Below are 13,778 nucleotides of genomic sequence, written 5' to 3' on the forward strand. Positions count from 1 at the left end.
ATATATAGTTAGGAATGTTGCTTTTAAAGGTTATCTACTAAAATTTGTCTTTTTTTCATGCATTTACTGTGAATTTTAGCGCGTAAATTCATATTACTCTCAGTAAAATCACAACACAGGATAGATCTACCACTTACAAATTTTCTCAAGATATTCCGTTATCATACGACCGCTGTATTTCTTATGCTGGTAGCTACTGTTATGTTCTCCATTTCTGTAATTTTCTCGTTCAGAGAATGTCGGACAGATGATATCATAAAGATTTCTTGTACTCAGAATAGATACTGTTGAGGTTTATTCAAGTTTTTCTGTATATCATAGTGTGTAACTTGTTGTTTGGTATACCATTGGATGGTTAGACTATAATTAGCTTGTTGATTTATTGGTAAAAGTAAATTTGAACTGTTTTCAGTTTTGGGAGATAATAAGCAGAGACACTTTCATTAATAAGCATTTGTGTGCCAGATTTTATGTGAACTGAAATTTTAATTTCTCTAGGAGAAATGATGTTTTTAGAATACAAACCCTATGTTTACATTATGCACTTATTTTTTGGTAAATAATAAGTGCTAGGTAGGGCTGGAGTGATAGCACAGTGGTAGAGCGTTTGCCTTGCACGCAGCCAACATGGCTGACCCGAGTTCGATTCTTCCGCCCCTCTCGGAGAGCCCGGCAAGCTACAGAGAGAATCTCGCCCGCCCGGCAGAGCCTGGCAAGCTCCCCGTGACGTATTCGATATGCCAGACACAGTAACAACAAAGACTCCAATGGAGACGTTACTGGGCCCGCTCGAGCAAATCGACGATCAACGGGAGGGCCTTTACCTTTACCTTTTACCTTTTTGATAAATATTTTTGAATTGCTACTGAGTGTTCAGAGAACTATCTGAGTTTAAAGAGAATTTTTTGTTTTTTTCATTGAGTGTCATGTAGTTTTTTTTAAAAGGGGATTGTTTAGTGATATCTGTGCCTTTATAGTATCAGAATGTCTTTGGTTATATCCACCTTGAATACCAAAAGTCTATTTACTGTTGGCTTTTTTGCTTTGAAGATAGTTAATATGCCCTCAAATATATGAAAGACATATATTATATGGTCTTTCAGAGTTTTCCTATCTCTAGTATTTTATTTACTTAGCTGTACTGTAATGTTTATTCCATAGCCTTTATTAAGGAAATGTAATATACTCTTCGCAAACCATGCCTCAGAAACAGTTATAATACTCAGGTATCTTGTTTAGGCATATCATTGAGAAAATATCTAACTTGTGATTTAGTATGCTTGAAATTTATTGTATATTAAATTAATTTTTAAGCAGTGAGTAATGCTTGATTGTTTTTTTTCCACAGTATGTGCTAAATATAAGAGTGTAAAAATTCTAGTATCAGTTGTTATTTTTTACTTTATCACATTTAGTTTCTGTGCTCCAAAAATAATCTGTGGGATAATAAGAGCCTTTTTAAAAAGATACAAATTATTCCAGGGTTTATTATGTATATTTATCATTACCAACATTCTTTCATAATAAAAAATTGCTCAATTTTGATTGTGATTATCATCACTTCCAGAGAAAAACAGATGCTGTAATGTCAGTGGTAATATCTTCTTCTTCTTCTTTTTTTTTAAGTTAGCACAACTATCAATCATAGAATGATTTGGAGATTTTATAACACAGAGTAGGAACCCATTATTATTTCAGTGAAGTGTTAACTTTCTGAAAGTTTCATAAATACTAGATGATACGAGGTTGTAGATGAAGTATAGTTCATGGTGGGATCATCTTACAATTGATTTTATTTAAAATTTTAAAGCCTTCTAAATTATTTTTTATTCAGAATTTGCAAGTCCTTCTTTCTGTCATTAATTGTTATGGGTTATTCAGTCTTGGCCAGTCTTAGCATTGCTAATAAGGAGTAGTCAAGAGGATGATTAAGTCTCTATAGTTGGAATTAGTTATGTAATAAAACTTATAATTTAGTAATCACTATTACATTTATACAGGCACACTAAATGATATTTCTATAAGGGAAACATCTCTGAAATTATGAATATCTACCAGGATAGTTCAGATTCTCGAAGAAAGAGAAAAATAGTTAAGAGTAAGAGTGCTTACACTCCAGCCCCCTTGAAATTAAAACCAGTATCTAAAATGTGAAAGTTCTTGAGGTTTGAATTGTAGTCAATAATTAGATAAAATACTGTTACCTTGCAAACTTTCCTCATGACTCTTGGTTTAATATTCTGGTTTCTGTTAATATAGATTAGTTCTTAAAGGAATGTTCTTTAAATGCAACCACACTCCTAATTATCTGACGTTTTATTTTTTGTGGTTTAAGATTGTTGACTACCTTGTTTATAGTTTTCTCATAGTCCTGCTTAAAGCTTTTTTCAGAAATGTTCTGTTCATAGTTTCCTCCTAATTGTGAAAAGTGTTTTTGCTTCCAAATGAAATTATATCTCTATTAAATAGAGACAGTGCTCTATAGCACTGTCCTCCCGTTGTTCATCGATTTGCTCGAGCGGACACCAGTAATATCTCCATTGTGAGACTTGTTAGTTTTTGGTGTATCGAATACGCCAGGGGAGGCTTGCCAGGCTCTGCTGTGCAGGTGGGATACTCTCAGTAGCTTGCTAGGCTCTCCGAGAGGGACGGAGGAATCGAACTTGGGTTGATCGCGTGCAAGGCAAACGCCCTACCCGCTGTGCTATTGCTTCAGCCTTATTGCTTCCCGGTCTTTTGGCTAAGATCAAGTGTAGTATCTCAACATTAAACACAGATATGAATTGGAAATTTTAGTGCTCTCTAGATTTCAGTTTCTTGAATAATTTTCTACTAACCCCTTAAGCTAAAACAAACTTGCAAGTATTTTGGTATTTCAAATTCATAGGTTAACGTGAATTTTATATTGTCTTTCATATTCAGAGATTTTTTACTTTAAAATATAGTTTATATGTATCATGTATTGTAAATAATGAGAACTGAGTGGTTTTAAATTTTTATAAATATCTAATTATTAGTGACTTATTCTAAAAAAAGCACTGGTAGGGAGGCAGAAGAGAAAAAAGCAGTTGGATCGTATTTTTATGAACATGCCATACTTATGAAAATTATGATTATAATTCATTTGCCAATCAGATTTAAATGCACATAAGCAGTGTAATATATTAGGAACTTGGTTTTAAATGAGTGAATAAAATGGAGATTTTATGTTATAGAAGATTTAGGTATGTCCTTACTTATAAACTAAGTGTAATTACTAATGATGACTGTACCACCACCACCATCAGCAGTACTACTAGCTAAGGGAAAAATTAGCCTTTCCTCACAGCATTCCTGTTTTGATTATGTACATTTCTCATGAAGTAAAAAGAATAATTCCAGTCATTTTTTGATCATAAGACTTAAATGTATTTGTTTATTTAGTCAGTACTTTTTGAATGCCTACTGAATGTTCCATGCACTGTTCTAGATAATGAAGATATATTATTAAACAAAAGTGAAACATTTTCTAGTGCTTTATAGCACTTTTATGCTAGTGGTTCCCCTAGTTCTGAAGTCATGTTCCTGCTGAATCTTTGAAAGTCTGATTTCATGGCTTGATTTCTTGATCACCAATGCTTCTCTCCTTTTCTTAAACTTAGTGTTTAATTGCTTCACGTAAGGGATTCCTGTTTTGGTAGCTATTCCACTTCTCCATTTTAGAAGAAATGTTTGAGATATGTACCATGTTTATGTGGTGAATATATTGGCGTTTTGATTGTAGGCTGACTTTTGTTAATGACTTACATTTTCTCTGAAATCTGTATCAAATTATTAGAGATCATTTTTGAAACGAATTGGGCCACAGGAGATAACATAGGGTTATCTCCCTGTATGACTTGGAACACTCTAGCATCCTCGGGCCCTTGCACTGGGTTTTGTGGCTGGTTAGCTATATATTCCCGGAGAGGCCTGCAGGCTGTCTGAGCACTGCTTGGGAGATCAATATCAAGAAGTAGATTATAGTCAAGCAATTGGATATGATAGAATGCATTTTTTCACAAACATTTTTCCTGAGTTTACAATTTTATTGCTAAATTCTACTATATTAATAACTTATGAAGAAAATATCCTTTGAGAGAAAGCCAAATTTTTCATAAAAGCCCTTTTTAAAATTCTTATTTAGGAAGGGATAGTATAATTGTGTTTTATTCACTAAAAATGTTCTTGTAGCAGTGATATTTTTCCCACTCTGCTAAAGTAATAGCTGTAAACATTTCTGACTTATGCATAGGTAAAGGTATGATTTATATCATCTCTAGTATGTAATATGGCATGGGTGATTACTAAACTAATGAATGTATTTTGAGCTGTTTTAAAATGAGCTGGTGAGAACTTAGATTTTTTATGAAAATTTTATTAAAATGGTCTGTTGATAGAAAAACTTGTAAATGTGCCATTTCCATCTACAATAACCTCTTTTTAAATTTTTTTTAAATACATACATAGGTTTTTTGGGGGGTGGGGCAACTAGGACACAGGGAACTCAACATGTGGTTTTAAAGCTACAACCTAAATACATGATGATAAACATTTTCACTGATACTTGACTTAAATGATTCTAAATTACTTATGTTAGCTGCCACCAGGTGGGGGTGATGCTGTACTCAAAATGCAAATGTTCAGAGTAATGGATTGATGCTTAGGTATAGGTTTGTGTGCTATAGAAACAGGGATATCTCACAGAGAACTACTCTTTAATTTAAATTTTTTTATATATTTTTTCTATTTATTTTTCAAGTTAGTTTTTATTGATGTGTCTTCCATATCCTCCTTTTTATCCCCTCTCTTTTGGGTTTTTTTTTTTTTTTTGGACCATGCCTGCCTGTGTACTCAGAGATCTCTCACTGTGGAGTTTGGGGGATCATGCAGGGCCAGGGATTATACTGGGGCCAGCACATGGAAAGCAAGTAGCTTAATTTTTGTACTGTCTCTCTGGCCTGCAAATCCTCTTTTTACAAACAAATACTGTTAAAATTAATTTACGTTAACAAATGATACTCATACCACAGTTATGAATTGATTTTATTGGTTCTGTGTTGCATCACACTCATAAACAGTAATGCTCAGACAAAATAAGAAGCCTTTTGCACACTTTAATATTGCTATTCTTTTGACATATTTTGAAGATTGAGTATCATTTCAAGGTATATATTTTATTTCATGTGGTTGATCAATGCTTATGGAGCTCCGTATTTTACTTAAGTGCATGTCAGTCATCTCTCTGAAGGAACAGTGATGATTGTTTGAAAACAGTGCATTTAACTAGTAATGTATTAAGAGTCCCTATTTTTGGGGTTCTAAGGCTTTTTTTTTTTATTGAATCACCGTGAACTACACTTACAAAGCTTTCATGTTTGAGTTTCATTGTACAATGAACACCCATCCCTCAACCAGTGCACATTTTTCACCACCAGTGTCCCTAATATCCCTCCCCCCATCCCCGTGTCCTACTCCTCCCCCTGCCTTTATGGTAGACAGTTTTCCCTCTTAATCTCTCTCTTCTTATGGGCATTATGATTTGCAATACAGATAGTGAGAGGCCATCATGTTTGGTCCTTTATCTACTTTCAGCACACGTCTCACATCCCGAGCGATCCCTCCAACCATCATCATTGACTTCGTGATCCCTTCTCTATCCCAGTTGCCCCCTTCCCCAGCTCATCAGTCTGGCTTCCAACCATGGAGCAATCTTCCTGGCCCTGTCTCGACTGTCCTTGGATGTTAGTCTCATATTTTATATTCCACAAGGGCTGGAGCAATAGCATAGCGGGTAGGGCATTTTCCTTGCATGCGGCCGACCCGGGTTCAATTCCTCTGCCCCTTTCAGAGAGCCCGGCAAGCTGCCAAGAGTGTCTTGCCTGCATGGCAAAGCCTGGCAAGCTACCCGTGATGTATTCAGTATGCCAACAATAGTAACAAGCCTCACAATGGAGATGTTACTGTTACCCGCTCGAGCAAATTGATAATGAATGGGAGGACAGTGCTACAGTGCTATCTTAAACAGGGCTGCGGGATGGCTCTAGTCTTAGTGTACATACCTTTCATTGCCTGGGACCCAGAGGTCCCTCCCCAACACCACATGGAACCTCTAGAGCCACAGAAAGTAGCCCTGGTTATCCCCGAACACCACCAGGTGCTGGCGACATTGGATAGCTGGACTCAGCATCTAACCATCAGGTCTTCATCCAACCCGCTTTACCACCTCTCTGGTTCCATGAGTTAATTTTGTTGTTAAGACTTTTGCCTCCACATTCATAAGGGATTTTGGCCTACATTTTATTCAATTTGGTATTGATAGCAATAGCTACTCATGAGTTACAAAATGTTTCTTCATCTTTTTTGGAAGAGTGTGAGAAATTTTGTTGTTTAATCTTTCTTTAATACTTGCTAGTTTTTATCAAGGAAGCCTTCTATTCCAGAACTTTTCTTTGTTGGAATACTTTACTTTCTTTTGTGTTAGATAAATGTAATTTTGTCAACAAACTTTTATTTATTTATTTTTTTATGTACGAGTACTGCTATTTGTTCAGCCACTGATTAGCTGATTGAATTGGGCATGAACTCCACTCAACAAACTTTGAAAGCTCTTCTTTATTTATCTTATTTTTGTAGGTATTCCAGTAACTATAATCTCTTCCACTTTGCACAGCCCAGTTAGTGTTTGTGGAGTTTCTCCAGACCAAATGTAAGGTACTATGAAGTCCTTTTTAAATCTCACATCTGAACCTCCTTATGAGGTTTGCTTCTATTCACTGCTTTCCCGCACAAAGTACAAGGTCCCATTTATTTGCCTGTGAAGTAATCTTTTCAGTTTTTTTAAAAAAAGAACATTGTAGACAATATGTTATTAATTCTAGCTTTGTTAAATTCTCAGAAGATTGCTTTGTTGGTGATCCCCCTGGCAGGTGTCTGGACTCAAACTACACGCGTGTCTTTACCTTTGCTCAGTTCTTTCAGCTTATCCCTATTTGATGCTTAACACAACTGTCATATGCTTTATTTATTTTTTTTTCTCTTCACTGTAGCAAAATAGTTTTAAGAAAATTTACTTGGAGGAATGTGAGGAGAGAGAAAGAGAGAAATGCAGGTTCAAGAGAGAATAGGAGCTTCTCCAGAAAGGGAAAAGCCAGCTGTCCTTCACTTTCGTTGCTAGCTGTCAATAAGAAGTTTGACGAAATTGATGCTAAAATTGATTATAGGGCTCAACTCTCTTGTGCATTTTTTTTTCCTTTGAGGAGCCGTAGCACAATGTGTAGGGCGTTTGCCTTGCACGTGGCTGACCCGGGCAACCCGGGTTCGATTCCTCTGCTCCTCTCGGAGAGCCTGGGAAACTACTGAGAGTATCCCGCCCTCACGGCAGAGCCTGGCAAGCTACCTGTGGTATATTCCATATGCCAAAAACAAGTCTCACGGTGGAGATGTTACTGGGACCTTTGAAGCAAATCGATGGAGGACAGTGCTACAGAGTTTCTTTCCCAAATTCTTCTTGAATGTTTACTACCCTATCAGCTATGAGCTCTGTTCTCTTGACCTTGCAGGTTAGAGCCCCAGCTTTCTTCTGCTTGCGGTCTGTTTGGCGATGCTGTCAGTTACTAATGTCAGTAAATACTTCCCTTTCCAAAGTCTTTTTAAGGGTAGGGTTTCTTCTTATTTTTGCTTGTTTCTGAATTCCCTTTATCTCTAGCCCCCTGCATGCATATCTTATTTAAGTTTCAATTAAAAGTATTTGGTGATATTTGGAGACCACACCTGATGGTGCTCACGGCTTACTCCTGGTGTTGTGCTCAGGGATCATTCCTAACAGAACTCTGGGGACCTTTTGTGGTGCTGAGGATCAAGTGGGTTCAGCCATGTGCACAGCCAGTGTTTTAACCCCTGTATTATGTCCCAAGTCCTGGGAGCAGCAATCTCTTGGTCAATAGTTATATCTAAGGTCTTGCTTACTATTTCAATATAAAATTTATTTCTAATAGTGTGAAAGAGCATATCTAATGTCACCTTTAATAGACATTAGTACTTAAAGATACTTTGCCAATCACATATGTGAAAATTGGTATATTAATTTTGGGGGAGTGATGGGGATCAAACTGAGTGCTCAAGGGGTCACTTTGGCAGTGCTTGGGGGACCCTGAGGTGCTGGGGATCAAACCTGAGCTGCGGGATATACACTCTAAGCTACTCCAGCATGCTGTTTATATGCTTGGCGCGTTTTCCTATGTCTGTGTTGGTGAAAGGGTTTTAGCGGCATGTCGGGGGTGGGGAGCTTTTGGGTCACATCTGGTGGGCTGGAGCGATAGCACAGCGGGTAGGGCGTTCGCCCTACAAGCGGCCAACATGGCCGACCCGAGTTCGATTCCTCCGCCCCTCTCGGAGAGCCCGGCAAGCTACCGAGAGTATTGGATATGCCAGACACAGTAACAACAAAGTCTCCAATGGAGACGTTACTGGGCCCGCTCGAGCAAATCGACGATCAACGGGAGGGCCTTTACCTTTACCTTTACCTGGTGTTATTCAGGGTCTAATCCTTGGTGCTTGGGGCTCACTCCTGCAAGTGCTTTCGGGATTGTAGTGCTCATGTGCAGTGTTCACTGCTCATGTAGAGCATCAAACCGGGGGTTCCAGCCCGTTGAACTATCTCCTCGGCCCAGTTCATAAGTATTCTTTTAGCTAATGGAAGTATATTTGCTCTACCATATATGCTCTAAGTGTGTTTCCCAGTTTATCCTATTCTTGGATTCCTAAACTTCCCTCTGCCTCTCCCTCTTCTTCTTGTTGTTGATGTGATTGTGAAGACCAGGCTTGCACCCTTGCCTGGCTGTGGTGCTTGTACAATTTTAGCGGTAGTGCTTGCATGGAGGCTGCACGTTAGCTCGCAGTGCTTGCCTGTTGGGCCAACAGGGGCACTGCCGTTTGCACTCCTTTAGCAGAGGTGCTTGTCTGTGTGTTCTCTGGAGGCTGTGCTCCTAGTCCAGGCACATAGGTGGGGATGCTTGTTCGGGTTGTGGTGGTGCTCATACACTTACTCACTAGGGCTCTTATCTTCTGACCATGCCATCTTTTTAGCAGTGCTGCACACTGGGGTCGCACCCCTTTTTCTGGTGCATACACACACCTGACTGGAATTTCACACAGGGTCGGGGATCAGAGACAGCAGAGCTGCCAGGCTGACACTTCGTGCATGTGCAACGCTAGAGATTTGCCCGTTTGTCTGCCCTTGCAATATGAGTTCTAAGCCACTGTGCTGTTCCCTCCGGGTCCCTTCCTTTTTTTTTTTTTAATTTTATTTAAAAAAATTACAGGTGGGGGCTGGAGCGATATCACAGTGGGTAGGGCGTTTGCCTTGCACGCGACCAACCTGGGTTCAATTCCCAGCATCCCATATGGTCCCCCGAGCACCGCCAGGAGTGATTCCTGAGTGCAGAGCCAGGAGTAACCCCAGAGCATCGCCAGGTGTGACCCAAAAAGCCAAAAATAAATAAATAAATAAATAAATAAATTACAGGTGCACCTGTTAATCATTTACGTAATGAATTACTTTGATTTTCTATAAAACTACTACAGAAATATTCACCTCCCTACTTGTCACTATATATGTGTGTGTGTGTCTATATATATATATATATATATATATATATATATATATATATATATTTGCTTTTTGGGTTACACCCGGCGGTACTCAGGAGTTACTCTTGGCTCTGCACTTAGGAATTACTCCTGGCAGTGCTTGGGGGACCATATGGAATGCTGGGAATTGAACCCGGGTCGACCATGTGCAAGGCAAATGCCTTACCCGCTCTGCTATCACTCCAGCCTCATTGCAATATTTTTTTTATCTTCAAATGTTTTGGTATGATTTGCTTAAATAGCCACTATATCTCAACTCCACACAACATTAGTGTTGTCACATGAAATTTAATGTAATCTGCTTCTTGAAATTCCAAAAATCCCTGGCTTGGTAATAGTTATCATCTAACTTTATTTCCCAATGCATATTTCCCCAATACCATTTAGTGAATAATCAGTCACTTCACCACCCTCTTGAAATACTCCATTATTTCATATTTTTTGCTTACAATTTGTATTTCATCAACTGTCAGTGTAATTGTACTTTTTTAAAGGTCATGGAGTTAAGTGTTTTGCTGCATTTTAAGTTATTTCTACTTAGAGCTAGATTTTCTCTCTTAGTAGTGTTCAGTAGGAAAATATATTTGGACATTGCATTTCAGCTGGCAGTCTTTCGAGATTGTGTCTTTGGTGGAATATTTTCAATTCTTCTACATTTGAAAAATATTGAGATGTTGCCATAGTAATTGGATTTGAGTTATTTTTCCATTAAAAGATTGTATTTTAAGTCTCAATGAGGAGTGGATGATTGAAGATTTGTGATCAGAAGAAGAAAATCAGTAAAATTGTCCTGTAAGAAGTAGAAAATGAAATTGTAAGAAATTAAGGTAGAGAAACTGAGTCTGAAGATCACAAATTCTAGGTATTTAGGACCTGAATTATTAGGTAGAAGAGTGAAAGTGCGTATGTTTTAGAAGTCCTGATGTGCTGTCACATCTAAAATGTCTTTCAGTGGGTTTTGGGTTTAATAAAAAAAATTTTTTTTTTGCCTCACAAACAAGATTCTAACATATTTTCTAGGTTTGTTTCTCTCTGTTACATTCATAGTTACATTCGTAGTCTGCGCAGAGCAGCCAAATTGAATTGTCCCCTGGCCTGGAGACTTTTTCATCCTTTTGTGTGACTGCTCATGCCTGTGTCTGCTCGTTGTATGCTCTTCTTACCTGGATGCGATTAGCCAATCTTATCCTTTGCAATTAATTTCCAGTGCTGTTTCTTTTCTTTTCTCTTTTGTTCTTTTCTCTTCTCTCTCCCTCCCTCAACCCCTTCCTTCCTTCCTTCCTTCCTTCCTTCCTTCCTTCCTTCCTTCCTTCTTCTCTCTTTTCCTATTGCCTCTTGTTAGGATCCATATTTAAGTAATATTTTCTTTTTAAAAAATTTTTATTAGTGAAACACCATGAGGTACAGTTGTAGACTTACAAATTTTTGTACTTGGGTTTCAGTTATACAATGATCGAAAAGAACATGGAACGCTTCACGAATTTGCATGTCATCCTTGCGCAGGGGCCATGCTAATCTTCTCTGTATCGTTCCAATTTTACTATATGTGCTGCTGAAGCGCGCACTCTTTTCCTTTTTTTTTTTTTTTGGTTTTGGTTCACACCTGGTGGTGCTCAGGATTTGTTCCTTGCTTTGCGCTCAGGGATCACTTCTGGCAGGGCTCTGGGAACCAAATTAAGTGCTTGGGAGGAAACCTGGGTTGACTGCATGCAAGACAAGCACTCAACTGTACTATCTCTCTGGCCCTGAAGTTATATTTTCTGTCACTAGCATTATCTTATCTCTACTGATTTTATAAGTACATACAACCCAAACCTTTTATGTTTTAAGTTTGAACTTGTGAAGGCTAAATGCTATTATAGCAGGCCATTTAAAAGTACTTTTATGATATTTTTAATGCTCACGAGATAACAGAGATATATTAGCGCAATTACGAGTTTATGACTACTACTTCTTGACAGTTTTGTTTGGGCATTTTGTAAATTTGCCTACTAGATCCTGTAACATATGTTGTTCATTAAGTTTTTAGAAACCTTTATGTATTTTGAGAAGTGAGTTGTGTTATAGAACCAGGAAGCATATTTGTTAATATAACTGGTACTGATAGAGGATAATATACTTAAAAGCAAAAGGTTCTCATATCTATGTCCTATATTTGACAACAATGATGAAATATTTATATGGTGTCTTTATTGTCTAGTTCAAAGCACAATTCTTTTAGCTCTCACTGTATCTGTTCTTAATGTATCTTTCAATCATCAGTAGGAATATGTTTTAATGGGCATCAGAAATTTAAGGCAAAACAAGTTTTCTTAAAGTTTGTTGATAAAATATAGTTCTTGGGGCTGGAGAGATAATGCAGTTGCACGTGGTTGGCCTGGGTTCAATCCCCCGCACCTCATATGGTCCCCTGATTCCTGCCAGGACTGATCTTTGAGTGCAGAGCCAGGTGTAACCCCTGAGCACCACCTGGTGTATCTCCTCAAACACCCCCTCACCAAAACAAAGGGGTTCTTTAGTATGTCATTTTATAATTTGATAATAGCTCTTAGTCTAACCTCAGTTCAGATCGTATTTCATGTTTATCATTTTATGTTTAACTATTTCTCCCTCAGTTGTTATTTTTCTAGTTACTTGTTGAAAACAGAGGGATTTTTTTTTTTTAATTTGAGAATGGTGTTTTGAAGACTTAAGGATTCCATCCACTTCTCTTCATTAGTGAATTACTGAAAGCTGCAGAGGGGGAGGGGCATGAAAGGAATAACTATATGAATTTACCTGGGGCCTAGTTCTTTTGTTTCTAAGAACATCTGTCTCTTTTCAGTGTGAAGTACCACCTTCCCTCTTCCAATGATCTGTTGTATCCCTTAGATATTTATGAAATAGTTAAAGTACACTATTCAGTCTTCTAGAATCTGTCTTTGGATTAAACCAGCATTATAGATGATTTTATACCTGCACAACATATTTATTCCCAGATATTTTTCTAATCATTTTTTTCTTAGACTTATGTCTGTATTGCACATTGAGATAAAACATAATAATCAGCCTTATAAAACTTCTTATTGCCTGTAAGGATATTGTGACCATTTTTTTGGTGACACAAGCAACCCTCTGATGTGTTGATTGTTTTCAAGAGTTGTAGAAGACATTTACACGTCATTTACTTTTTGAGAAATGACATGATAGAACGGTTTCTGTTCTTAGTTTCAAGGGTACTTTGTACTTCTCTTGAACAGCTGGAGATTTTTTATTTTATTGATACTCAGAGTCATATAGTCAGTTCCTGTGCTTTTTTATATGACCTAAGAGAATATGTAGGAATCAGTTTATTAATGCCTTACTTCTTGCAAGAATGTAGGTTTAAGTGATAAGCATTTTTCTTTTTTATTTTTTGGGCCACACCCAGTGATGCTCAGGGTTTACTCCTGGCTCTGAACTCAGAAATAACTAATGGTGATACTTGGGGAACCGTATGGGATGTTAGGAATTGAACTCAGGTTGGCTACCTGCAAGGTCAGTGCCCTATCTATTGTATTCTTTAGCCTCAGCATTTTGCATTTTTCTTTCATATCAGTGTTTTAAAAGTATTTCATTATGATTTTATTATTTATCTCATTTAGACCTAGAATTTTATGCCTTTAAAAGTCATCTTATATAATGCACGTAAATTATATGTAACATTTACCAATTTTGATTTTCTGTTTTTTCTTAACACTGAGAAGAGTTATTTTAGTTTTTGGTTACATATTCTTTTAAGAAACTTATTGAATTTGTACATATTTGACTAGAGAAAAAATATATATGCATGTGCTTATGAAATTAAGTACACCTATTTAAGCAACTTATAAGACTGTAGGAAACCTTATACCAAAGTCACCATTTATCTAAAATATATTAATTTCAAAATATATATTTTTTGAAGTATATTACTTTTGTGTACCTGAAATATGTTATTGAAATTTTGTTAGAAAGAATGCTTAGTTGAGAGGGTTAATAAGAAATGTGCTCAGGCTGCGTGGTATTTTTGTAGTACCATGGGAAGGGGTGTTAAGAATCTGTTATATAAACTGTTATAAAATTAGATAGAAAATAAAGTGAAGTCATAA

General features: G+C 37.2%; 1 protein-coding gene and 1 non-coding gene across 2 annotated transcripts in view; one reads left to right on the forward strand and one right to left on the reverse strand.

The window, feature by feature from the left end:
- COG5 (component of oligomeric golgi complex 5) overlaps nucleotides 1-13,778 on the forward strand; it is a 238,304-nt gene that overhangs the window by 36,029 nt on the left and 188,497 nt on the right. The window lies entirely within an intron of this gene.
- Nucleotides 11,128-11,230, reverse strand: LOC130027825 (U6 spliceosomal RNA). The gene has a single exon (XR_008793052.1). It is a non-coding gene; the product is annotated as a U6 spliceosomal RNA (small nuclear RNA).

Source organism: Sorex fumeus, unplaced genomic scaffold (assembly GCF_029834395.1).
Source record: "Sorex fumeus unplaced genomic scaffold, SorFum_2.1 ptg000037l, whole genome shotgun sequence".
Lineage (NCBI taxonomy): Eukaryota > Metazoa > Chordata > Mammalia > Eulipotyphla > Soricidae > Sorex > Sorex fumeus.